The 27,821-nt window shown below is 44.3% G+C and overlaps 1 protein-coding gene and 1 pseudogene across 3 annotated transcripts in view; both read right to left on the bottom strand.

Moving 5' to 3' along the window:
- Positions 1–27,821, bottom strand: part of ZHX3 (zinc fingers and homeoboxes 3) — a 107,006-nt gene that overhangs the window by 22,525 nt on the left and 56,660 nt on the right. The window lies entirely within an intron of this gene.
- LOC112303787 (U6 snRNA-associated Sm-like protein LSm6 pseudogene) lies at positions 11,774–12,423 on the bottom strand (annotated as a pseudogene).

The following is a 27,821-nucleotide window of genomic DNA, read 5'->3' as shown; positions in this document are numbered from 1 at the left end:
CTACAGGCCAGGTACTGGATATGCAAAGATTTTTAAATAGATGCCACCCTATAGTCAAGAAGCTAACTAACAGCCTGTTGTGGATATGGGGTCATTCATCAATACCCTGGAGCAGGCACTCCTTCTAGACATATTGATTTCCCTGTCCACCGGAAGTAAGGTATAACCAATGAAATGTAAGCAAATGTGTTATCTCCAGGGGAAAGCTTTAGGAGAAAGCGCATGCTTTGGTTCACAATTTACTCTCTGGCCTGGCAACTGGCAATGTTCCAGACTGTAGCTACTCTACTAGCCTGGGTCCTAAAAAGGAAGAACAAAAGCTGACCGACAATGTACACACAGTGTGAACAAGCAACAGCCTTTGTTGTTTCAAGCCACTGAGGTTTTTGGAGTTGCTTGTTACTACAGTGTAATTCAGCCCATCCTGACTAATACACAGCCTAAGGACAGCCAGACAAACAAATTCACCAAACTCAAACACTGAGCCAAGAGTTGTAAGTGGAGACATGCACGAGATTCATGGGGGTGCAAGAAAAGACTTACCACCCACCTAAGTTGTCTGAGGACTGGGGGAGGCCTGACAGAGGGGGAAGACTTTGAACTGGAGGTTGAAGGACAAGTAGATGCTGCCAAGTAGACATGTTGAGAAAAGGGTGCTCTAGACAGAGGGAACACTTCATGCAAAGCCAGAGGGAAGGGAAAACAGGTTTGGAGAGCTAGAAGGAGTTCAGCTTTGTTGATACAGGAAGCCTAAACGTGGTGGATTTACTGCAAAGCTAACGAAGCTGAAGCTTCGAGGACCCTCACTTGCATGGGCACCTTCCAAGGCCTGTACGTATATTTTTACAAACTTACACTTTTTTTACCTTAAGAGGAATTCCCTCCTAATGTTCAGATTCCACAAACGCTGGATCTGCTTTGGATGGGGTGGAGGGCAACAATGACATGATTACAGATCTATGGAGCAAATCTGCTGGCCTTATAATCTTCCACGTGACACTGTTACCCACGTTTGGAAAAAGGAATCACGTTCCCCAAGAGTCTCCTTCCCACCCTCCAAGCCTGCCACCCTCGCTGCTGCACTGGGTGTCACGGGCTGGAACATCCGCACCATCCCTGCTGCTCTTCTCTGAACGTGCTCTTCCCTGTCGACAGCCCTCTTAGAAGTGGGGCCTGCGTCTAAATCTGTCTCCAGACGTAGTCCAAATGTAGGTATCGCTTTCCTTAATGACGTTTCTCTTGTTAGACTTAATCTGTCTGTAAGAGTTGCTACCCAAAGGACGCCAGATTAGGCATGCTGTGGTAGTCCCCAGAAAAATATGGATGAGTACGCTAGGGTTTAGTTCACATAACCAGTACTGGTATCAAAACACACCACGTGTTGTTTCAATTGAGGTTTGGCAGACTTCAAGGAATAAGTTTAGTAGAGAAAAGAAAGATCATTTATTTAACAAATGTTTACTAAGCGCCCACCCTGTGCCAGGCACTGTTCTACATGCTGGAATATGGGTGAGAAAAAAGAGCCATAAAAACTCTTCCTGGAGTTTACACTTTAGTTTGAGAGAGAGACAATAAACCAAATAAGTAAATGAAATGGTGTTAAAAGAGTAGTAAGTGGAATGGAGAAAAATAAAACAGGAAAGGGGACCCACGGTGTGGAGGGTGGGGAGGTTGCAATTTCAACATGGTGGCCAGAATGGCGTCACTGAGAGGGCACAACGGAGCAGAGACCTGGCGGTGAGGACGTGAGCCATCTGGATGTGTGAGAGGAGCGTGCCAGGCAGAGGCACAACCCGGGGAGAGGATGGGAGGTGGGAGTTGGAGGTGGGAGCGTGCCTGGTTTGTTCAAAGCAGAGCAAGGGGGCCAGTCCAGCTGAGTAGAAGTCGCAGGGAGAGCAGAAGATAAGGTGGAAGAGGCGAGGAGGTCAACTGTGCAGAGCCTTGGGTCTCTCTGAGATGGGCAGCGAGCGCCACAGGAGCTCCATGGGAGTACCTGGAGCAGAGGCTGACATGACCCCACCTGTGGCCTGCAGCATGCCTCTCCTGGCTGTGTTGAGAACAGACCACAGGAAAAACAATGGAGAAGCAGGAATCTGTCAGGAGATTATGGCTGCAACCCAGGCAGGAGATGACAGCAGCTTGGACCACAGTGGCAGAGATGCAGGTAAAGAGAAGTGACTGGGGTCTGGATCCATTTTGGAAGTAGGGCCGACAAGATTTCCTAAGGGACCGATGGAGCGTGTGATCAGTGCATCTGTAGGAATCAGGAATGACTAGGAGAGTCCTGACCTAACCAACTGAAAGTACGGTGTTGCCACCAACCAAGACAGGTCTGAACCTGTGAGCTTACTGCAAAAAGCAAAGGCAAGTCTGCACTGCTAAGCCTGGACGGTCCCTGTCTAGGAGAAGCATTTCAGAGAACTAAGGGCTCAGGCTGCTAATGAGCGGGGTGGCTGTACAATGCCAATGTGCCAGGGAAAAGACTCTGGTCTTTGCCAAAATCGGCTTGAACCAACAGAAAATACGGCAAGGGGTGGGAGGGTGGAGAGGGTGAGGGGGGTGAGGACAGGGGAGCCTGGGAGCAAACCCAGGATACCCTGAAAGCCAACTAGTCAGAAGCAAGGTCCTCAGAGGTGTGCAACAGCTCCTTCCAAAGTTAAACATGTTCTGTTAAAATGTATTTGCATCCTAAATCTTGTTCCAAGTACAAAAGCAAATTACTTCATTTAATTAAAAGTAAAATTTTTAACAGTATATTTTATTGATTATGCTTTTACAGCTGTCCCAATTTTTTTCTCCCCTTTCTCCCCCACCTCCCTGCATCCCCACTCTCTCCAGCATTGCCCCCACCCTTAGTTCATGTCCATGGGTTGCACATGGAAGTTCTTTGGCTTCTCCATTTCCTACACTATTCTTAACCTCTCCCTGTCTATTTTGTGCCTACCTATTATGCTTCTTATTCCCTGTACCTTTTCCCCTCATTACCTCCCTCCCTCCCCATTGATAAACCTCCATGTGATCTCCATTACTGTGATTCTGTTCCCATTCTAGTTGTTTGCTTAGTTTTTGTTTTTTTGGGGATTTTTTTAGGTTCAGTTGTTGATAGTTGTGAGTGTGTTGTCTAAAACTAAAAAATTTTTTAAAAGCAATATAAGTGGTTTGTTCTGGATGTGGTTTTACTTCTGAATCACATTTGTTTTGTTTTAATTGAATTTTTCCAGTGGGCCAGAGAGTTTACAGGCTAAATAGCTTGAAGGCTAGTGGGCCTGTTTGCACCTCCCAAGCACATTCATTGAAAAAGGAGCTCTCTGGCTCTCCCGGGGGAATACAGCGCTCCTCCCCCTCCTCCGAGGCTCAGTCTGCCTTGATGACCTTCTTCAATGGCCTCACTGCAAAGCCCATCAAGATCTCAGGCAGGAGAAAGGATGCTCAGTTTCACTCACAGTAAGAGAAATACTCATTAAAATCACTTCGATTCTCCTTCACTTACTTGGGAAAAGCTCAAAAGATTTGACAATATACTTAGTTGGCAAGGGTTTGAGGAAATAAGGTATTCTCACCCACTGCTTGCACGAGTGAAAATTAATAAAACCTCTATTGCGAACTATATAGTAATAGCTAACAACATTATAAATGCCCATTCCCTTTGATTCAGCAAGTCTGCTTCTAGGAATGTAGCCTACAGATATACCTGTACACGTGTGCGTTAATGCATGTATAAGGTTACCTACTGTCAACACTGTGACAGCAAAGGATTGGAAATAACCTAACTGTCCACAAACAACTTAACTGTCCACAAATGGGAATGGAATAGTATGCACCTGGGAAAAATGGACCAGCACTTTTTATATTGCTACAGATTAATCTTCAAGATATCTTGGCATCTTATTTTTGAAAAGCAACATATAGTTGTGCTTATGTACATACACACTTAAAATACTTCTAGACAAATACACAAGAAACCAGCGACTACCTCGGGGAGGGGGAACAGAAACGGGCAAGCTTTTCCCTGTGAACTTTTCACAATTTTGAACAATGTGAGGGTGCTATGTATTCAAAACAAAAAGTTAAAATTTGAATATATAAATGGAAAAAAACATTGGCATGTTTTCCAAAGTGTGTGGATTGTTATAAAGAGCAACAAGTGAAAAGGTGCGTGGCTAAATGGGGTGGACGCAAAGGTCCTTAAAGGACCTGTGACCAGGGTAGAATACCAGTAGAACTTGACATTCAAACTTCTAATACAGGCTTTGGGTTTAACTTCTGTAGTGGTACATGTGGGTACTTCAGCTACATCTAAATATAACATGCGCAACTATATATATCCCATCTGCCTCCAGCTTACATGCAGAGCACTAAAATAACTCAGAAACATCCAAGACAGAGGAAAGGGACAATCATCCATGCAGAGCAACCTCTTTCCCCATTAAAACATCCTACAGCAACCTGTTATCCCGCCTCCATTTGAGCATCTCCATGGTCCGAGACTCGGTGTCACGTACAACTTAAAAGTTCTTCTCTTAGCTGGACCCGATCCCCAGGTTTTAGAGCTGCCCTTTGAACTGACACCAAACAAGTCAGCTCTGTTCACTGTGTGATCCGCCCGCTCTCCTTCCATACATCAGCCTGTCACAGGGTCGATGGTCGTCACTTCCTCCCTCACCGTCACCTCTGCAGCGTAACCATCTGAACTCATTCCACACTCCCTAGTGACCTGCTCTTTGAGTACATTTAATTTGTCCACGTCGCTCTCAAAATGTGGCAATTAGCACTGAACAAGCACTCAAAGGTAGCCCAACCAGAGAATTCAACAGAAAGTGTTTTAATCATTCTACGACCACTACAACAGTACGAGAAATCTATGTGAGTCGCAGTTCTGTTTTCTTCTCCTCCCTAGCCAGATGAGAAATTTGAGACCCAGCGGGACAAGGCAGCGCTGCAGGAATTTGGCAGCACTGGGGTTCTTTCATCACGAGGCCATGTGAGGACACATTTTCACACACTCATTTACAATTCTGATAGAGGAATTCCGGGCTTTCTTCCCTTTTGCCTCTCGGAAGTCTACCTTCTTGTCTAAGAAGGAGATGTTTCAGTTTCTCGTTCTTTACTATAGCCATGCCACCCAGGATCACAGCCAGTGGCCAATGAGGCTCTTGCAGATTCCCAGAGGCCTCAGCGGTGATGGCATCCGAGACCCTGCCATGTCTGTAACACCTCTCTCCCTAAGAACCACAGCCCTTGAGAGATTTTCTCTGAACACCCATGTTAAATATCTAAGTTGGTCCCCAACCTCCACACTGATTAGTTGTCCTCTATAACAGCACCCTAACTGTTTCTCTACATTTATGCAAATTCATCACTGGATCTTTATTTGCTGCTGCTTCTGCTTAATGTCGCTCGCCCTGGCTAGCTCTGCAGAGTCAGGGCCTATGTCCACAGTACCCTCAGTATCCGGCACAGTGCCTGACACACGATGTAATTTTCAGTGAATGAACGGATGAACAAATGGGAGCTGAGCATGTGGTTAAGAACGCTAATATCAGACAGAATTGGGTTTGTATCCAAGAGCCCTCATCTTACAAGCTGTGTATTCCTGGGCAAATGACTTCATTTCTCACCATCTGATTCCTCCATGGTAAAATGGAGAAAACGATGCCTACCCCCTAGAGTGGACGTGATGCGACGCGCACAAGAAGACACAGTACGCCACCGGGTGCACAGCAAGCACTCCCTGAGTCACAGTTACTCTGCTGCTCTCCCTCCTCCGCCATCTCCCACTCAGAGGCTGGTCCCTGGAGAACGACAAGTAACTAACAGTTATAGCAAAAGGTAAACTGGCTACTTCCTCCTGTTCGCTTTTTTTGAATTGTGGTAAAAAACACATACAAAATTTACCATTTTAACCATTAAGAAAATTTTTTTATCCTCACCTGAGGACATTTTTCCATTGGTTTTAGAGAGAGAGAAAGGGAAAGAGAAATATCAATGCATAAGAGAGGCATCGACTGTTTGCCTCCCATACACACCCAGCCCAGAAATTGTATGCGCCTGGATCGGGGATTGAACTCACAACCCAGGCATGCGCCCTGACAGGGAATTGAACCAGCAACCCTATGGGTATAGGACAATGCTCCAACCAACTAAGCCCCACTAACCAGGGCCATTTAACCATTTTTAAGTGTACAGTACAACCGTGTTAAGTACATGCACACTGTTGTACAACCAGTCTCCAGAACTCTATTCACCTTGCAAAACTGAAACTCTATATCCATTGTACAACAATTCCCTTTTTTCCCCTTCCTTCCCCCGTGGCAACCACAATTCTACTTTCTGTATCTAAGAGTCTGACTGCTTTAATGTCTCATATAAGTGGAATCAGACAGCATTTGTGTTTATGCGACTAGCTTATTTCACTGATGATAATGTCCTCAAGGTTCACCCATGCTGTACCATGTGACAGAATGTCCTTCCTTTTTTAAGGCTGAATAATATTCCATTGTATAAGCTACATTTTCTTTATCAACTCATCCGTTGGTGAATGTTTAGGCTGCTTCCATCTTTTGGTCATTGCAAATAATGCTACTATGAACACGGGTGTGCAAATATCTCTTTAAGACCCTGCTTTCAATTTTGGGGGGTATACATCACTTTTTTGTTAAGCTTCCCAACATCCAATGATGCCAGGAGAGTCCCACCAGTCTTCACCTCTTTGCTCTTGTTACAAAATTATCTCCCTCTCAAGCTCGCTCCCTAGTCCCTTCAGATGTCCTCCAGGTTTTTTTATTTATTTATTTTTTTAATCTTCACCCAGGATATGTTCACTGATTTTGGAGAGAGAAGAAGGGAGGGAGGGAGGGAGGGAGAGAGAAACATCTATCAGCTGTCTCCCATATGTGCCCTGACCGGGGATCAAACTAACAACCTTTTGAGGTATGGAATGGTGCTTCAATCAACTGAGCTACCTGGCCAGGACGGATCCTCTATTTTTAGGTGAATTCCACAGGTCAGATTTTGAATTTATTTCCTAGTCAAGAAGGGAAGGAAGCTCTTAAGCCTTTCCATCTCTCTCTGTTGGAAAATCTCCAGGTCCCTGACCCAGAGGGGGACACTGGCCCAGACCTGAGCAGAACTGAGCTGTAGAAAACTAGGGTCCAGTGCCCCAGAACGATGCAGGGTTGTGGCACTGCCTCAGCTGGCCCATGACAATTTTAATAATGTCACCTTATGAGTAATGTTTTGAATGCTGTTAGTACTTCATCAAGAAGTTATTAGCTTCCCATCACAAGTAAGATAACAAACATTCATTGGGTTTATCAGCCTTGTGACTTAGAGCCAGGATATTTCCATGCAAATCCACTTCCAATCTAATGAAGCCCAACTGAAGGGACCAACTGGATTTGATCCGAAGAAGTTCCACATCTTCCCAGAACTCTAGGATCATGGCACTTTCACACCCTTGTCCTGAGGGGCAGCAGAACAGAGGTGTTAAGCACCAGATGGAAGACGCAGCACTGAGGGCCTCTGGGGGTGCTTGGCTATGTCCTGAGGGACCTTAGGGTGCCAAGGTCACCCAGGGGTAGGGAGGAACAATAGGCCTCAGCACCTGAGCCTTCTCTAGTCTATAAAGCAGTGAAGTCAATCACTGCGGGAAAGAGTGGCTATGATTGTGCAAAACATAAAACTCCAATAACTATTTCTTCACGACCACTGTCAAGCCAGGAATAAAGTACATGTCCCCCATTCCCATCTCGACCCCCTTCCTAGACATGCGAGGGTGCACACACAGGCATGCACGTATACACACACACTCACCACTGACACCCTCAGGAGAGTGTGGGGAGGTGTAACTTCTGGTGCAAACTGGTAAGCGTATTTATTTTCTTTCTATGAGAGTTTGGGAGCCTAAATAAAAAGTTTCTAAGGACTTCTCTTGATGGCATATACGAGCGCTGATGTGACGTGCTTACCATCATAAATTAGGTAAAAGTTACATTTATTGGTTTTTAAACCAAAAGGCTGATTTAATATTATGTGTTGGTTTTCTGGTGGTGGTGGTTCTGTGATAACCTTGGACAATAAAATTTCATCTGACTTTACTTAAAATACCACTTAACTTTCATGGGAATAGAAATCATTCCCTTCATGGGCCCTCTCCCACAGAGCCAGCCTCTACCGCCCCACTTATTTAACTTCCTTGCTCAATCAGCCTTTGGCACAGTGAAGGCTCCATTCCATCCTCCCATTCTGCCCAAACTATTTGCACCAAGGTCAACAGTCAAGTGGCTCTCTCCAACTCCTTGGCGAGTCTCAAAGTCATTTAGGCCCCAAAGGAGGTCAAGACTCGTGCCTCTAAAAGCTCTCCACAAGTGAGCAAACTCACCCCTGCCCAGCACTTTGCAATCTCCTGTACCCAAGTGACCTCCAAATTACCCTTGCTAAGCTTGAATTATCTGCCAAGCTCCAAATGCATCACTTCTAACTGCCATTGGCCCCTGTAGATTTTTAAAAGCTATGCACATAATTTCTGCCTTCCCTTACCTTGGCATTTACCCCTCAAAACAAAACAAAACAAAAACAAAACAATCAAACCTAAACAAAATAAGCAAATAGATAGACCACTGGAGAACCAAGATGGCGGCGTAGGTAGACACACTGCGCCTCCTCGCACAACCAGAACTGACAGAGAATCGAACAGCAAGGGGGACCAACACCAAGGAAATAGAAAATAAACATTCATCCAGACCGGTAGGAGGGGCGGAGACGGGCACCGGGGTGGAGAGGACTCGCGTGGCTGTGGCGGGACTGAGACTGGCGGAGTGTGGGACCAACGGGGCAGGCAGTCCGAGCACTAGCAGACCCTGCGGCCCCACATTCGCACAGATAAACCCAGAGGGCCGGACTCAGAGTGGCGGAGAGTGGGGCAGGCAGAGCAGCGGGTAGCACCCTGTAGCACCACATTCGCCCACAGATAAACCAGACGAACGGCGGGCAGCAAAGCAGACCGCGCAGCCCAGGGCTCTAGCTCAGAGAAATAAAGCCTCAAACCTCTGATTGAAAACGCCCGTGGGGGTTGGGGCGGCAGCAGGAGAAACTCCCAGCCTCATAGGAGAGGTGGTTGGAGAGACCCACAGGGGCCTAGAGTGTGCACGGGCCCACTTACTCGGGAACCAGCACCAGAGTGGCCCAGTTTGATTGTGGGTATCGGAGTGAAAGATTGAAAGCCGGAGGAGAGTGAGGCGGGCGGCCATTGCTCCCACTAGGCCCCTCCCCCACGTACAGGGTCACAGCGCTGCGACCAGCATTACCCCGCCCCGGTGAACACCTAAGGCTCCGCCCCTTAAAGTAACAGACGCGCCAAGACCAAAAAAAAAAAAAAAAAAAAAGGCCCAAATGACAGAACACTTCAAAGCTCCAGAAAAAATACAACTAAGCGAGGAAGAGATAGCCAACCTATTGGATGCACAGTTCAAAGCACTGGTTATCAATATGCTCACAGACATGGTTGAATCTATTCGAAAAACAGATGAAAAAATGAAGCCTATGCTAAGAGAAACAAAGGAAAATGTACAGGGAACCAATAGTGATGAGAAGGAAACTGGGACTCAAATCAATGGTGTGGACCAGAAGGAAGAAACAAACATCCAACCAGAAAAGAATGAAGAAACAAGAACTTGGAAAAATGAGGAGAGGCTTAGGAACCTCCCAGACGCCTTGAAACGTTCCAACATCCGAAATATAGGGGTGCCAGAAGGAGAAGAGGAAGAACAAAAAATTGAAAACTTATTTGAACAAATAATGGAGAACTTCCCCGATCTGGCAAAGGAAATAGACTTCCGGGAAGTCCAGGAAGCTCAGAGAGTCCCAAAGAAGCTGGACCCAAGGAGGAACACGCCAAGGCACATCATAATTACATTACCTAAGATTAAACGCAAGGACCTACATCCAAGATTACTGTATCCAGCAAAGCTATCACTTAGAATGGAAGGGAAGATAAAGTGCTTTTCAGATAAGGTCAAGTTAAAGGAGTTCATCATCACCAAGCCCTTATTATATGAAATGTTAAAGGGAGTTACCTAAGAAAAAGAAGATCAAAAATAGGAACAATAAAAATGACAGCAAACTTACAGTTATTAACGGCCACACATAAAACAAAAACGAGAGCAAACTAGGCAAACAACTAGAACATGAGGGTTGTCATTAAGGGAGTGGGAGGGCGAGAGGGGGGAAAGATACAGAGAATAAGTAGCATAGATGATAGGTGGAAAATAGACAGGGGGAGGGTAAAAATAGTGTAGGAAATGTAGAAGCCAAAGAACTTATAAGTATGACCTATGGACATGAACTATAGGGGGGGAATGTGGGAGGGAGGGGGGTGGGCAGGATGGAGTGGAGTGGGGGGGGGAATAGGACAACTGCAATAGCATAATCAATAAATATATTTAAAAAAAAAAACAACAAAATAAGCAAACAAAAAACTCAGCTGTCCTGTTCTACTGCCTAGATCTCCATCTCGCTTCTCACCATCTGTACACATTCCCAAGCAAGAGATCCGATCTCCATCACTCCTGCATCCTTTATGCAGCCTTCTCATGTCTTCCCCTTACCCAGCTGTCATCACATCCTATAAATCTAAGAATATTTCAAAAATCTGACCTATTGTCTCCATCTTTGTGAGACACCATCCAATGGTTAAGGGCTTAAGCTCTGGAGCCACACAGGCCTGGGTTATATCCTGATTCTGCTACCTACGAGCTTTGACACCCAAGGCATGGTGCTTCTGCCTTCTCTGTCTCCATTTCCTCCTCTGTAAGTGGAGAAAACAGGCTTCATCTCTCAGTGTTGTTGCACGAATTAAGATATGGATGTGAGGAGTGCAACGCCATGCCTGACACATGGCAAGTACGCCACAGGCAAGGACTCCTGGCGTTATCCTTGGGTCTTTTACCGTAATTCGGCCCTTCATCAGTTCTGGCTTGGAGTCCTGCAACAACCCTTCAGGCTCCCGTTTCCAACATTGCCACCAGAGTCAACATACTCAAAAACAGATCTGTTCATGTCACTGCTTGATTTAAAGAACTTCAGCTGGCTTCCTACCCCAATCAGAAGAGTCTACACATCAGCCGTTTGATGCAATAGCCACTAGCCACATGTGGCTGTTTAGCTCTTTAAGTGTGGCTTGTCCAAATTGAGATGTACAACATGGATAAAATACACACTAGGTTGAAGACATAGTATGAAAAGGAATGTAAAATAGCTCAATAATTTTTTTAAAGATTTTATTTATTTTTAGAGAGAGGGGAAAGGAGGGAAAAAGAGAGGGAAACATCGATGTGTGAGAGATACATCAATCGGCTCCCTCTCGCCTCCAACTGGGGACCTGCACCGCAACCCAGGCATGTGCTCTGACTGGGAATTGAACCAGTGACATTTTGGTTCACAGGTTGGCTCAATCCACTGAACCAACCAGCCAGGGCTCAATAATATTTTAATAGGAAAGAGTTCTTTATTTAAAGAGAACAGAGCAAATGCTGCTCTTATATCTTTTTTTAAATTCTTTTTGCATTCTGCACACTAACATAGAGGTAAAAGAAAATGACTAAAACTTTAATATGAAAAAATTCTTTACAATCACATCCACAATTTTATACATTTTATTCACATGTTAGTGAAAAATCACCAGCTCTTAGGAAATATGACAAATTATATCAAAAAGAACCAAAAAATCTCATAAAATATGTATCCAAGTATGAAAAGTACTGTACTTTTGATGTCTTCATAACCTTCTCTTCTGTGTGCTTATGTGTAACACATTGTCTCCTTAAATAAATGCACCCATTTACACATTCTTCTGTGCGCTCCAAGGCTATATTCATGTAGCTATCCAGGCAAGCCAGGACCCCTCGATAATCCGGTCCAGAATTTCATTTTATCACAGCTGGTCGTCCAGTGATTTGCTTTAAGAAGTCACTGGGGGTTTGCGTCCCAAGACTCATTTGAACAATCCCAATCAGAAATCTCATGCCTGGGACCCAGAGTCCCGGCTCTAGGCGGCCCACGAGCCTGGCCTCTGCCGGCAGTGGGATGAAACCCTGACCCAGTATTTTTCAGATCACCTTTAAGCTATCCTTTAAAATCAGCATGCTTATAGTTTTGGGCAGTTTCTCATTGTTTCTTAGTCCCTTTCCTCAGGGCTCCTTTCTTTTTCTCTTTTCCCATCTGAAATTTTATGGTCTCAGAAGTACTTACATCTTTTTTAGAAGGAGGGGGCTTTAAAAAAATACTATGGTAAAATACACGTAACGTGAAATTTACCTTGGTAGCATTTTAAGTGGACAGCTCAGGGGCACTAAGTGCACTCACACAGCTGTGTGAGCACCACCAACAGCCATCTCCAGGCCTCTTTTCATCCTGCAAAACGGCAATTCTGTACACACTAAACAAGCACTCATTCCCTTCCCCTCAGCCCCTGGAACCCACCACTTTGCTTTCTGTCTATGAATGTGACCACTCTAGGTGCCTCATATAAGTGGAAGCACGCAGTGTGTCTGTCCTTTAGTGGATGGTCTATTACACTTAGCACAATGTTTTCAGGGTTCATTCATGTGCCAATTCCCTCCCTTTGTAAGGATGAATAATGTTCCATTGTACTGTATCTGCCACATTTTATTTGTCCATTCATCCATCAATGGACATTTGCTTCCATTTTCTGGCTATTGGGAAAAATGCTGCTGTGAACCTGTGTGTACAGATATTTCCCTGAGTCCTTGCTTTCAATTCTTTAGGGTATATACCCAGAAGTAAAGTTTTACCCAGGAAGGTAAATGGTAATGGAAAAAAGGCAATAAAAATAATAAATAAATTTTACATAGAAGCGGAATTGCTGGATCAAATAGTAATTCTATGTTCAACTTTTTGAGTAATTGCCATACTGTTTTCCATAAAAGTTGCATCAGTGCTAATTTCTCCACATCCATGCCAACATTAGTTATTTTCTGGGTTTTTTTTTTTAACAGTAGCCATACTAACAGGTGTGAGGTGGTATCTTGTTGCGGATTTGATTTGCATTTCCCTAATAATTAGTGATAGTGAACATCTTTTCATGTGCTTATTCACTATTTATACAACTTCTTTTGAGAAATGTGTATTCAAGTCCTTTGCCTATTTTTAACAAGTTGTGTTTTGTTGTTGAGTTGTAGGAATTCTTTATATATTCTGGATATTAACCTCTTACTAGACATATGATTTGCAAGTAATTTCTTCCATTCCACGGGCTGGCTTTCCACGCTATTGAATGTGTCCTTTGAAGCACAGAAGTTTTTAATTCTGATGTAATATAATTTATCTATTTTTTTCTTTTGTTGCCTTGCTTTGGTATTATGGCCAAGAAATAACTGCTAAATCAAATGTCATGAAGCTGCCATGGCCGGGTGGCTCAGTTGGTTGGAGCATCGTCCCAGACACCAAAAAGACTGCAGATTCGATTCTCGGTCGGGGCACATATCTAGGTGGTGGGTTCAATCCCCATTTGGGGTGCATATGGGAGACAACCAATCAATGTTTCTCTCTCTCTCTTTGTCTGTCTGTCTGTCTCTCTCTCATTGTCTCTCTCTCTCTCTGTCTCTCTCCCCCTAAAAATCAATAAGCATATCTTTGGGTGAAGATTTTTAAAAAATGTCATGAAGCTTTTCCCTTTTCTTTTGTTTTATAGTTTTAGCTTTTAAATTTAGGTCTTTGATCTATTTTAAGTTAATTTTTATAGATGGTGTAAGGGAAAGGTCCAACACCATTCTTTTGCATGTAGATATCCAGTTTTCCCAGCAATAGTTGTTGAAAAGACTGTCCTTTTTCCGTCCTGGCTGGTGTGGCTCAGTGGATAGAGTGCCAGCCTGCGAACCAAAGAGTTGCCAGTTTGATTCCTAGTCAGGGCACATGTGGAGGTTGTGGGCCAGGTCCCCAAGGGGGGCATGTGAGAAGCAACCACACATTGATGCTTCCTTCTTTCTCTTTCTCCCTCCCTTCCCCTCTCTCTAAAAATAAATAAATTTTAAAAAAAGAAAAGACAAGAATATCCTTTTTCCATTGAATCTTGTCAAAGTCATTTGACCATATGTGTGAAGGTTTATATCTGGGCTTTCTATTCGATTTCACTGGTCTGTATGTCTTCATTAATAATTTTTAATATTAGATAGATATATGTTAAGATAATATTTTGGATATACTGGGTTAAATGCATTCTTCAAATTAACTACATCTGTTTCTTTTTATTTTTTCAATGTGTTTCCTAAAACATTTTCAATCACACATGTGGCCCGCATCGTATTTCTACTGGACAGCGGTAGTCTAGAACTTGGGCTGCCAGGCAGTGTGAGACACCACAGGATTAAGAGGGAGTCTGCAAGCTCCCTTCCTTCTGTATTACTACAGTGCTCAGGGAGCAGGAGAGCCCTGAGGTCAACAATTGAGGGCTTTGAATCAGGCGAGCTCTGGTTTCAGTCTTGAAGACCTGCTCTGTCTAATACAGCAGCCACTAGCCACATAAGCCTATTGAGTACTTCAAATGTGGCTAGTGCAAATTGAGATGTGCTATTAAGTATACAATTCAGGCAAGATTTCAAAAACTTACTATAAAAAGGTGATGTAAATATCTCATTAATAATCTTTATCACATGTTGAAATATTAACATTTTTGAAAGATTGAGTTAAATAAAATGTATTATTAAAATTAGACTAGTTTATTTTGAATAGATTTTTTTAGAGCAGTTTTAGGTTCACAGCAAAATTGAGCACAAGGCACAGAGATTTCCCATATCGCCCCTGTTCCTACACATGCACAGCCTCCCCCATTGCCAACATTCCCGCACCAGAGCGCCACATTTGTTACAGCCGATGAACCTGCATGGACACGTCACTGTCACCCAAAGTCTGTGGTTTACATTATAATTCGCTCTTGTTGTTGTGCGTTCTAAGGGTTGGCCATATTTCTAATGGCATATATCCACCACTACAGTATCATATAGAGTAGTTTTAGTGCCCCGAAAGTCCTCTGTGCTCTACATAGTCACCCCTCCCTCCCTCCCTCTTAACCCCTAGCAGCCATGATCTTTTTTACTGTCTGCCTTTTCCAGAATGTCATAGAGTTTGAATCACAGAGTACATAGCCTTTTTGGATTGGCTTCTTTCACTTAGCAATATGCATTTAAGATTCCTCCATGTCTTTTCAAGGCTTGATAGCTCATTTCCTGCTTATTTTTGTTTTGAAAAATGTTGCTCCAAGAATTTTAAAATGACACGTGCAGTTCACATCATATTTCTGTTGGACACCTCTTGGCTCGACACGGGCAGTTTTTCAGTCTGGCATCGGCCTGCCTCTCCAGCCACTCAAGTTCTTGCTTGGCTACACCTAGTTCATTGCATGCACCCTGACACACCAGCCACCTCGCCTGCATGTCTACTAGAGTCCCCCACTAGAGACTTCTTTAACTCCTTTATCCCTAAAGGCTAATACACGTTCAGACCCACTCAAATATGACATCTTCAGTGACGCCTTTCTAAACTTCCACTGCACTTAAGTCACCTTTCATAGTACTTTGTAATTTTTTCTTTTTGATTATGTGTTTGAATTTCCCTTTAAATTTTGGATTGTGAACTCCTTGAAGTAAGAAACTGTATTTTGTTTATCTTTGGGTTCTCAATCCCTAGCACAGAGCCTGACACTTAGTAGGCACTCACATATGTTGAGCGAATAAATGAATGAAGGAAACACACCAAAATTCAGATTATACCACAATAAGAGACAACATACCCACTTAACAATCACACAGCTCAGGAAAGTATCCTAAATGCAACACACCAGCTGCAAAAGTGTATCTATCAAAAGCCAGACTTATTTACAAGCTAAAATTTGTGTTTTATATCAAATCAACACCTTGGTAACATTTACAAAGCGTGTCACAATTTAGTGATGGTAATCAGCCCTTTAATGGTTAGTGGATTCTGACTGCCTTGGAAATGTGGGGACTGGCTATGGAAACTGGATGGTTAAAGCAACCACATTCCATACCCATTAGCTGACAGCCCAGACCCCACCAGAATGGAGGCACTGAACTGAGCCTTTGATGTAGTTTCCAAAGAAAGCCACCAAGATGATTAAAGAGTTGGAACATGAGATTTATGGGCAATGGCCACAGGAACAGAGACAGTTTTGCCTAGACAAGAGAAAAGGCCGAAGGGTGACTTAATAACCATCTTCAATCATTGTTATTACACAGATGATGGTGACCAGATGGTCTTCGTTTCCACCAAAGAGAATATTGAAAATGGACTTAAGCTGCGCCATAAGAAAACTCCAGTTTTAAAGAAAGGACTTAATGGCTAAGAACTAGTACACAGCAAAGCAGACCCAAGGAGTGTGTGGTAGCCAGTCCAAATGCCTTTATCATGCTAAGAAAGCAGCAAATTGGTAGTGGTGGTCCGGCTTTCACAACCCCTGCTTGAGGGCATATCCTCAACTGGCTCATCTTCAGATGAATCAAGTAACATACAGCCATAGGAGTGGAAAAGACCTAAAGATATGAAAATTGAAACACAGCACCCTCTGGTGTACATAACTGTATTTCAGTCAAGCGAGATCCTTGACATGTATCAGTATTTCTCAAAATAGAAGGTCCAAACCATGATAGAGTTGAGAGAAATGTACACCAGGCTGCTCCTAGTATTCATTTAGTCGCTACACCCAACTTTATCAAGCACCTACTATGCATTTCCTCCTTTGGTGTCAGGAAGACTCTTGCACAGGCAAGCTCAACTTCTGTAAACATTAAACAGGGCTACCTCCGACCCACTTTTGAACGCTGAATTCAGATTTGGACACATCAGCTGGCACATGAACATCTCATGCTGGGGCTTGACAATGCTGTCTACCAGATCATTTCAATTTTACCCTGCAACAAGGAGTACATTATATACACAAGTTAGGGAAAGCCTGAATGGGGTATGCTTCCAGCAGGTCCCCCTTTCTGTCATGGTGTGCACAGACTTCCCTCATCAACCCGGATCTTTCTGTACCCTGAATGCCAACAGGACATCCTCTTGGCTATATGCTTGAAAACTTCCTCTATCTACTCTCCTTTCATTTTTAAGTACAAGAGGCATCCCACCACCTAAAAAAGTCTGAGAATCAATCGAGAATGTTTTGAGCTCCTCCCTACGTCTTTAGCCATCTTGGTGCTGGGTGGGAACTTCATTTAAGTGACACACATACTTTATTCATATGACTCACTACTGCTAAGCAGCTGGTGTGTCCTAGATAAACACAACACAGGCCCTGTGTCTGAGATCCACAGTCCAATGAGGGAGACAGAGATACACGTAAAAACAGATTAAGTTGAAGCTCAAAGCTGTAAGTACTAACAGGAGAAGTAAAAGGCGGTGAAAACACCAGAGAAGAGCTACCTGGGCATTCCTCAGGACATCGGAGTAGGACATGAATCCTGTGGAAGCAGGTCTTAAAGGGTGAGAAGGTGTTGTCCAGGCAGAGGACACAGGATCACATACCATTTCAAGTGTAAAGACCTCAAGGCCTAAAAAATAAAGTATGCCCCCCCCACCTAGCACATCACCATTTGGAGGATGGAGCCATGTAACACACTTCCTCCTGTTTCGAAGGTCTCCTTGAGGAGACGTGAACACCTGAACAACCTGACTCCTACACATTATACACAGCACATACCTAGTGGCAACAAGCAAACAAAACCCAAGCACACCAGGCACTGGTCTGACAGAGGACAGAACAGGCTGGTGTGGAGAGCACTGGGAGGCCAGAGGTCGGGCTGGGAAGCTCAAGCAGGAATTCCTCTGACATTGGGAGCCTTGCTCCGTGCCCATCTCCCTGGTAACACTGGAGACGATGCACTGTAACGCGGGTACAAGCTTCCCCTCCCACAGGACGATGGGCTGAAGCGAAAGCTGTATCTTATCGCCACGCTTCTATCACTCAGCGAATGTGGAGCTCAAACAAAATTTAATGACTAAGTGCTTAGTTCATACGCATGGCCAGGATTTAAAAGAGCAGAGGTCTGGCCCGGCAATCCCAAACACCTTCCTCTAACTACTTCCCCTTGTTTTGTTCTTCCTTATAAGCTATCCCTCCTCATCCCATTCATGCTTTCCTATCCTTTCACTGTCTCCTAAATTGACTCTTACCCTCTGACTGGGAAAGAGGGCAGATATTCTTGTCCCCGGTTAAGAGTGACCTATGTCAAAATGAAACCACCAAGCCAAAGAGGTAACAAGGAAACTGGCTTCTCGCACACTCAGAAGAATGTGAGATTATTGCCTCGCGAGGGAAACAGAGAAACCCAACCCGATTACTGTATAAAAATAGGTCACTGATTGAGTACAGCCCTTTGGGTTCTGGCAGCTAGTGCCTTTTGCTTGACTCCAGTGTCACAAGAAAGTGGCAGCACAGTCTTGGAATAAGGGCTCCACAGCCAGCTGGCCACCTCAGCCTGGCCCTCCTGTGGCATTCTAGAAGCAGACGTGAAATACCAGAGTTCATATGTTTTGTTTTGAACCAACTGGGACACCATTCAAGGTTGTCCTTGTACGAAGTCTCTCTCCCTTGCATTCAGCTGTACTTTACTTAGTAGGAAAGAAATGAATAGAGTTCAGCTAGCTTGCTTATACCTACATAGAGCCAGCAGCAGCCTCTTTTCCATGAGCTATAATTATGAGTTATTGTTATTATTATTATTAATATTTTAATCCTCGCCTGAGGATATTTTTCCAATGCTTTTAGAGAGAGAGAAAGGGAGAGGAACATCGATTGGTTGCCTGCCATATGCGCCCAGACCGAGGGTAGAATCTGTAACCTACCTATTTGCTCTCAACGGGAATCAAACCTGCAACCCTTCAGTTATGGGACAACGCTCCAAACAACGGAGCCACACCAGCCAGGGCTCATTATGAATTATTGTAATGCTTTACTTGCAGGAAATTCTGGGAGCATGGCCAGGAGGGGTGTCATAACTTTGCTTCTATGTCAAAAAACTTCTGTGTATTGCTCAAAAAAAAAAAAAAAAAAAAGGCTGAGAATTACTGATCAAGAACCAGTGGTAGAACAGTGAAGGTAAGAAAAACGGCATTTGAACATGTTTTATTAGCAAACAGCACATCTCATAATAGCAATGACTGACATTTATTAAACACAAGGTTCCAGAGAGCTCTAGTAAAGCAATTCGAAGAAGAAGGTTCCAGAATGGTCTGATATGTTCCTCTATTTTAAAAAATCCCTGGCTCATGTAAGTGTCTAGTCTACATCTCTTCTCTACAAAAAAATGGGAGATCTCTGAGTTAAGGGTTCGGTGCTGAACCATTCAGCTTCAGCAATGGTGATATGAGCCAGTTGGCATTTATTAAATAAACAAATTACAGTAGTTCATCTGCACCGTTCTGCTTTACTAGCAAGAAATGGGGCTATAATTACAAGGCCCATCCAATAACCAATTTGTTGTGTGGGAGTTAGTATCAAGTGTGGGTCCCTGGATACTAAAATGCTCAATACCCAGTGTTTGTTTGTATGTGTGTATGGAACTCACAGGTACAGGGTCTCAAAAGTCCTCAATGAAGCCGTCTAAATAAAACTAACTAGAATTTATATTTCAAGTATTTCTAACAGAGATTGAGGCAACTGATAAGGCTAAATAGGATAAAAATTAGGTGATGAAAAATTTAGAGAAAAAAACTGGAGAAAGGGAGGGAGAAAGGAAGAGGAGGAAAAGAAGAGAGAGAGGAGAGAGGGCAGGGAGAAGAAAACACTCACCTAAGCAATGGCTTCCCTACCATAAACCATTATGGAATAAATTTACATGATACTTTTAACATCTGTCCATTGTAAACACACATAAGAGAAACCTATAAATTCAGTTGTTTTACCTAAATTTGTATTTCAGTAATCAAAACTTTCAGATGTTTGAAAAATATTTATAGGTAAGAAATTTCTTTAATTTGCAGGAATACATAAGTAATTCATGCTTTGCCAAAATGGAACCCTCCAACCCCCTTCCCCCTAAATCCAACGTAGAAACTTGGTCCACAGATTAGAATCACTAAAATACACAAAATAAAAGGAAATTTATCTCCTTTTAAAAATATATTTTATTGATTATCCTATTACAGTTATCCTGATCTTTCCCCCTTTGCTCCCCCTCCACCCAGCACCCCCACTCCCTCAGGTAATGGCCCTGATCCCCCCACCATTGTTCATGTGCATGGTTCATGTGTATAAGTTCTTTGGCTACTATATTTCCTATACTAAACTTTACATCCCCATGGCTATTCTGTAACTATCTGTACTTCTTAATCCCCTCTCCTCTTCACCCATTTCCCCACACCCTTCTCCCATCTGGCAACCATCAAAACACTCTCTGTATCCATGATTCCATCTCTGTTCTTCTTGTTTGCTTAGTTTGGCTATTTTTTTAGATTCGATTGTTGATAGCTTTGTATTTTTTGCCATTTTATTGCTCATAATTTTATCTTCTTTTTCTTAAATAAGTCCCTTTAACATTTCATATAATAATGGTTTGGTGATGATGAACTCCTTTAGTTTTTCCTTGTCCGGGAAGCTCTTTATGTGCCCTTCAATTCTAAATGCCAGCTTTGCTGGGTAGAGCAAAGTTGCCCATAGGTCCTGCTTTTCATGACTTTGAATGTTTCTTGCCAATCTCTTCTAGCCTGCAAATTTTCTTTGGAGAAATCAGCAGATGGTCTTATAGGAACTCCCCTGTAGGTAACTAACTTCTTTCCTCTTGCTGCTTTTAAGATTCTCTCTTTATGTTTAACCTTTGGCATTTTAATTATGATGTGTCTTGGAGTGGGCCTCTTTGCTTCTATCTTGTTTGGGACTCTCTATGCTTCCTGGACTTGCATGTCTATTTCCTTCACCAGATTAGGGAAGTTTTATTTCATTATTTTTTCAGATAGATTTCCAATTTCTTGCTCTTTTTCTTTTCCTTCTAGCAACCCATGAGGCGAACAGTGTTAACCAGGTCGATGGAGTCTCAGATATGGCTCCAGCTTCCCAGCTCTGTGGGGGGAGGGTAAGGGACAATGGCCTCTGCTCGCCTTGATGCCAAGCACTTCAGGTTCTCCCTGTATACCACTAGGACCTTTCAAGCTGCTACCCCAGTACTCAAGCTCAGAGGGAGTAAGTCTGAGTAGGTGAGTCCACATATGGGTTCTTTAAGAGGAACTGCTTGGGGCTCTATAAGTTTCTTCCACCAACTCAATGTCTGCTGGTTTTTGTGACCAGAAGTTGTGGGGACTTACCTTCCTGGCACTGGAACGCTGGGCTGGGGGGCCTGGTATGGGGCTAAGACTCCTTACTCCCATATCCCTTCCAAATTTTTATCCACCATATGTGGGTGAGGGAGCAGCCCGTTATGCATCTGTGCCCCTCTACAAGTCTGGATGGATGTGGCTTCTTTAATTCAGTAGTTGTGAGACTTCCATTCAACTCGATTTCTGCCAGTTCTGAGTGATGGCTATTCTATATTTTAGTGTAATTTTGATGTGGTTGTGCAAAGAGGCAAGCCATGTCTGTCTATGCTGCCATCTTGACCAGAAGTCCCCTCCTTTTGGATTCTAAGGTACAAGTAATGAAAGCCAATTCAAAAAGGCTTACATAATAAAGTGGGTGTACTGGCACACGTTAAGTGGAAAGTCTGGAGGCTGGCTTGATTCAGGTGCTCTATAATGAAAGCAAGAGCCTGTTTTCTTTCCCTCCACTTTGTTAGCTGCACTGCGGGGTAGACCTCCTAATCACGGCAACCTGCTACAGCAGTCCCAGGCTCCATGTCCCCACGCCATTCAGGACTGGGAGAGGGTTGACTTTGGGAAGGCCTCTTAAAAGACCAAGGAGACTTCTTTCCAAAGTTCTCAGCAAACCTCCTGATAGCCTGAATTGGGTCACACAGGCCAGTGCTGAACTAACCACCGCCTTGGCACTGACTGCCACTGGGTTAATCACTGCAGCATCATGTAAAGTGTTTTTCATCTGATTGTTAGATAAGTGAGACTCACCCCTGGAGCTGAGGGTGTGGCCAATCCTTCTCTACCAGAAGACGTAAACAAACACTGTCTGCTATGGAAGGGAGTGGGAGGTAAAAGGGATGTTGGGATGAGGACAATTATTATGTCCTCCACACCTCACCTGCTACTGAATTTGACTCTGAGATCCCAGTATCAAAGGCAAACATGGAAGTGCATTTTGAGCGACACTTGATCATTTAACGAAGACTAATATTTATTCTTATATAGAGACCAATTCTCTTGGGAGGTTAACTCAAAGAGAATCATGTCTTGGAACTCTATGTAAGGGAAAATTGGTAAAGGTGAGGAGAGCAGGCCAAGTTTGGAAAGATATATTGAAACACACTCAAAAAGGCCATCCTTCCATTGATCCCCCAGAAGGCGGAGGAGGTGACAGTAAATCTTAACCAAGTGAAATTATCTCAGCACAGGGCTGAGATGAAATGGTCCAGATGCTTTCCTTTCAAATGATCTAATTTACTGCAAAGAATAGGGGCTGACTTATCTTAGATTCCTTCTTATGTATCAAATTTCTAAAAATGAGCTCATTCTCACATGATGAGTTTGTGTGGTGTGAGCCCTGTGGATGCTGATGTCCAATGGATCATTTACCATCTGTCCCCAGGCCTCTGACCCACGACCTACTCATGTAGTATTTCTTCATTCATTAGCTGCTGATAAAAATGGAAGGCCAATTACATCTCTGCAGGCCTTAGGACATTTCACAGCTATCCCAAGGATGGGATCAGTTTTCTTTGATGTGCACAGACTTCCTCTCTGTTCTAAAAATAAGGCCATATGTAGAGGAAGTAAGTGAAATTCTCTGGGCAAACCCAGGCTGGTATTTGCACTCTTGGATATTTATATGGTTTTTATAACCCCAGGTCTGGGAGTATATGAACACTGCCTTTGTCCACAGGATCAATTGTTACTAAGCTCTTACACTGTGGAAAAAGGTAAATGTAATATAATGTCTGAAGAAAATGCAATACTACTTCTTGTGGGCTGGTCTCCGTGTGCCAGAAAGCCGTAGGAGTGGATGGTTGCAGTGTTCTTCTCACGCCTCGGCAGCCCCCATCCTTACAAAGCAGCTGACTTTCGGTGATCTGGGTGGGGGCAGATTTCCTGAACTTCAGGGCAGGGTTCTAGAGCCCCAGTGATACAAGATGGGTAGACATGTCTCCTTATCAAGCAGTGGGAAGTCAGGAATGTGTGGGATCTCCTCTGCTTCCATGGGATTAGGGAAGTCTCGGCACTGTGGTACTTCTCCAGGGAACAGGATGTGCTGCTGGCCTGGTGCTGAGGGCTCTGCTCATTCTCATAAGGTGTCATGGTGAGGTGCTATCTGGAATTGAGATTGCTGCCTACAAGGCAATGGGAAGCAATTCTGTTTTCAGGGTCACATCTGGGACCCTGGATTCATTCTTCAGGTTCAATCCACATTTGATTGACCAGTGTGTACAGGGTTCCGTGCCAACATCTCCTCACAGCTTCAAACAGTCCTGGGAAATGGATATTATTACCTCTACCTTCCCTGTGTGGAAGCCAAAGCTCAGGGAGGTTGTGTCTATTGTCACAGAGCTGGGATGTTATAGTTGGGTACCAGAGTGAATTTCCTGATGTCTGGTGTTCATTCCACATGGTGCCATTGACTCTCCTAGTCCAAGGGTTGGGGCCTTGGAATGTTATTATATAAACTGGGGTGTGGTCATCCTCATTGTAGCCAAGCTCTTACTCTGCTCTCAAAAGATAAACATGTTAAAGGAGGCTACCAGAGGCAGAGGGTGGTAAATGTAGCAATGAATGGACACAGGCAGTTTGGAAATCCTAGGGTGAGGACCCGCTCTGACTGGAGTAGAGATGAGGAACGACCTCAGAAGGTAAGGCCATCCCTTGGGCAGGAGGAGCTTCTGAGGTTCCCAAAAGCCCCTAACACAGACATGGAAGCAGGCAAGCATATAGAAAGGGATGTGTGGGAAACCCCCTGGATCAGGGTTTCTCAACCTTGGGGGGCTGTCCTGTGCACTCTAGGAAATTTAGCAATGGCTCTGACCTTTACCCACTAGGTGCCATTAGCACCTCCCACCCGCTCCCTTGTTGTGGCAATTTTAAAAGTCTCTAGACATTACCGTATGTCCCCTGTTGAGAACCACTGCCTTAGATGAACACTGGGGCCTGGCTGGGTGTGGGGGCTGGGGAGGAGTAGTGTAAGAGGGAGAGACCATGGCCAGATGGGAGAGGGAAAACTGTCTGCCCTGAGTGTCTTCTAATCAACTCCCTCAGCTATGGGCCCTGATGACATTAGGAAAAATGCAGCCAAAAGTGATCCCACAACGAGGTCCCGTTGAAGAATGCCCAGCAGAAGCCTGGCTGGGAGTAAAACGTCTACAGGAAGAGAGGAAGATTCTAGGCCTAGGCAGTTTGGAAAGGTCAAACCCTTACTTTCTTTTCTCCTTCTGGTGAACAGAAGCCAGAGAGGAAGGCATGGGGTGCTACAGGAGCCCGAACTCCCAAACCTGTCTGGGAGGATTTGAGGGGGTCTGGATTAGAACTACTGAGCTGGGATGCGTCTAGGATTGCGATGCCATCCTTTCCTTCACAGGCCATGTCCCATGCCTGCACCTCGCACACCCTCAGACTGCGTGCTGTTGCCAGGAAAAGGAGGAAGGAATCAGGATACTTTCTCCTGGTGGGGCAGGAAGGAAACAGGAGAAGTGGGTGAAAGTGAGGGAATTTTGAAGTTCAAGAGAGATGTGCTGACAAAGTTTACAAAGGAGACCTTGTTGATCAATAAAGAGAAGAAAGAGTAGAACTGGGCCTGGGGGTTTGAGAAAAGGAAAGAGGCAAATAAATGCATCTTTACAAAATGCTCAGTGCCAGTTCTGGGAAAGGTGCCTTGCATGGACATTCTACTTCAGAGCTTCACATTAATACCTATGAATGGTGTGGGTATTATTATCTTTTTATAGCAGAGGAATAGGAGGTGTAGGGAGGCAAGTGGTTTCTCTTTGTTGACAGATGGAGGGGCCTCCCAGTATGACCACAGGCCCCAGGCATGGTTGGCAGGCTCCTCCATGCTGAGCCTCCTCTGGGCTCCAGACTCCACAGCTTCTGCTCCATGTGAGCTGTAGCTGCTTTCTTGTCTGTCTGCTCCACCAGACCAGATGGTCAGGGACTGTGTTTTGGATTCTGTGTCGCTCCATTTCCAGGCACAGGCCCCACAGCCACGGAGGAAGCAGGCGAGAGTTAACAGTGAGGGAACAAAGGACCTGCCGAGGCCCCCCTGTGTGAATCTCCAGCAGTAGTAATGAGCACGCCCATTACATAAGTGCTCTCTCGCTATGCTCAGCAGCCACTTGAGGAGGGCAAGGCTGTCTTTCCTTTCCTGTGCTATATATAATCCGCTTTGGCAGGGCAGCAGGCTACAGTCCCACGGCTCTGTCACATCAGATATTAATTTTTTCTTAAAAGCCCAGCAATTGATTTTTTTAAACTACTGATGCCACAAAAGAATAATTCAAACTTAGCTTAAGATTTAGACACTTTTCCCACATTTCCAGCATTTTCCTACCTCAAAAACGGTCTTTTTTCCCAGCTCCGCTTTGAGAAGCAAAGGAAGGGTGTAATGAGATGCTGAAGAGACAGCCTGCCACACTCCGTGATTACAGACTTGGATGCTGGAGCCCCAAGGCTCCAATCCTGAATGGGCCAGTATTTCCCTTTGGCAACTAATAGGGGCTGATCCATTAACCACAAATCTATTGTTGATACAGAGTAGGTCAGGTTTGTTTTTGGTTCTCTCCCATCTGCCTCCTAGGCCCTAACCCTGGAATGCATGACCCCATGACCATAGATAGAATGTTTCATGGAAAGAAACATTCATTTGTCTTAGGACTTGATTGAAGGTGGTTTTTGCTTAATAAATCTCTTCTTTAGCTTTAGTACTGTTATATGAAGAATGTTTTCTGAGGCCTTTAAAAACACACATTTACTAAAAATTACCATATTAACTGCATGCCAGTCCTAAAAGCTTCTTTAATTACTGAAAGGCATAGTTTGTTATTCTAATATAAATTGTTACATATACACACCACTTGAACATTAAAAATTATTTTCTTTAAGTATATTCAATCATTTATACTTTTTGCTAATTTGGTTGGGCCTTCCCCCACACCAGTTTTTCCAAAATGGTGAGCTATTAAGAAATAAAATCATTATTTGATGTTTCCATGGGATGGCAGGTTACGAAGAAAAAAATTAGGCTTTAAAAATATTTAGTATTAGCATTCATACTAAAACACGAAGGTTAGTAGGTTGGTACTAGCAGTACTCATAGGCACAGCTCGCACAGAGAGTGTGTCAGGCGCTGTGAGACTTGCTGACACTGGAGGGCTCCGCCACAGCAAGTGTCGTTCAAAAGTGGCTGGTCATTACGGTGGCAGTCAGAGAAACCTGAGCTCCACCCCGACTCGGCAACTTCCTAGTGCAGGTCACTGGGTCTCGGATGAAGAACTGAACTTCCCAGCCGTTTTTTAAAATGGGAATGCTATCAGTGGACACAGGGTAAGGTTCACTGTGAAAATTAAGTAAGGGAGCATATGTGAAAGCCCCTGCAGGGTGCACTGAGAGTTTAGCAGAAGTCATGGGCTTCCTGCCTCCCTCCTGGCTCTCTGCAATCCCCACTCACAGAGCGGCCCCTGTGCAAGGTTTGTGAGCACTGTCCTCCTCCTCTCGAGTGTAGATGGCCGCAGTGACTTCCGTGACCTACACTGCCTGCAAACACACACACGCCATTCCCCGCACAGTCCTCTGCCTCACAACCACACCGGCCTCTTCAAAACACATAGATCACTGTCTTCAGAGGTTCCCTGCAGGACAAAGTCTGCCCACTTGAGCCTGGTGTCCTGGTCCTCAGTCTGGTCCTTTCTGAGCCTCTGGTTCTTTACGCACCCTTGTCTTCCCACTCCACCCCTGCGTGGGCCACCCCCCCATCTCAAGCCCTAACATAGCCTAACATACAGCCTGCAGTATGAACTTCAAACTGCTTCAAGTGGCATGAGACATATGGTATCCAGTCCCTGTCCCTCTCCAGTTTCACTGTCCACCACTTCTTTCCCTCCTTACTTTAGACCAAGCAATTATACGTACAGTGCCTGGAGTCCCCATGCTGTCTCCTCACTCTTCAACTTCACGCATACTCCTCTCTTGCCCAGAACACCTTTCTACTCTTGTCTAGTTGGCAAACTCCTAGACAGTCTTTAAACTTCACTCTAACGTCTCCCTTTCTGTGACAGTATGCAAAGTACTGACTCTGTGCCTGTACATTTTTCTGTGACTGTACCTGCCATACTGTAATTATTTCTCATGGGTTTGTACTTCACTAGACCACTATAAATGTCTTCTTTGGGGGGTGGACCCAGGACTCAGTCTTGCACACAGAAGTCGCTCAGGAAATATTTGTATTGTTGAACAGAAGGAGCTTCCAGCCCAGTGGGAAGATCACCTGACATGCAGGTGTACAGGGTACAACCACAGTCTGCGACTGTGAGAGTAGGCAGAGGGAGAATTCGACAGCATCCCATTTAACATGTCAAAATGCCAGGGCTGCTAGCATTCAGAAAAAGAAACCCTTTATATGGCTACAACTCTAACAACTCAATTACATTTACCTAAAGCCTGTGGAAGTGAAAACTGTATTTTTCTCCCCAAAGCCTCATTCTTTTACAAAGTTT

This window comes from Desmodus rotundus, chromosome 6 (assembly GCF_022682495.2).
Source record: "Desmodus rotundus isolate HL8 chromosome 6, HLdesRot8A.1, whole genome shotgun sequence".
NCBI lineage: Eukaryota > Metazoa > Chordata > Mammalia > Chiroptera > Phyllostomidae > Desmodus > Desmodus rotundus.
The sequence above is the reverse complement of the archived record's forward strand: the minus strand, read 5'-3'. Positions and strand labels throughout refer to the sequence as shown.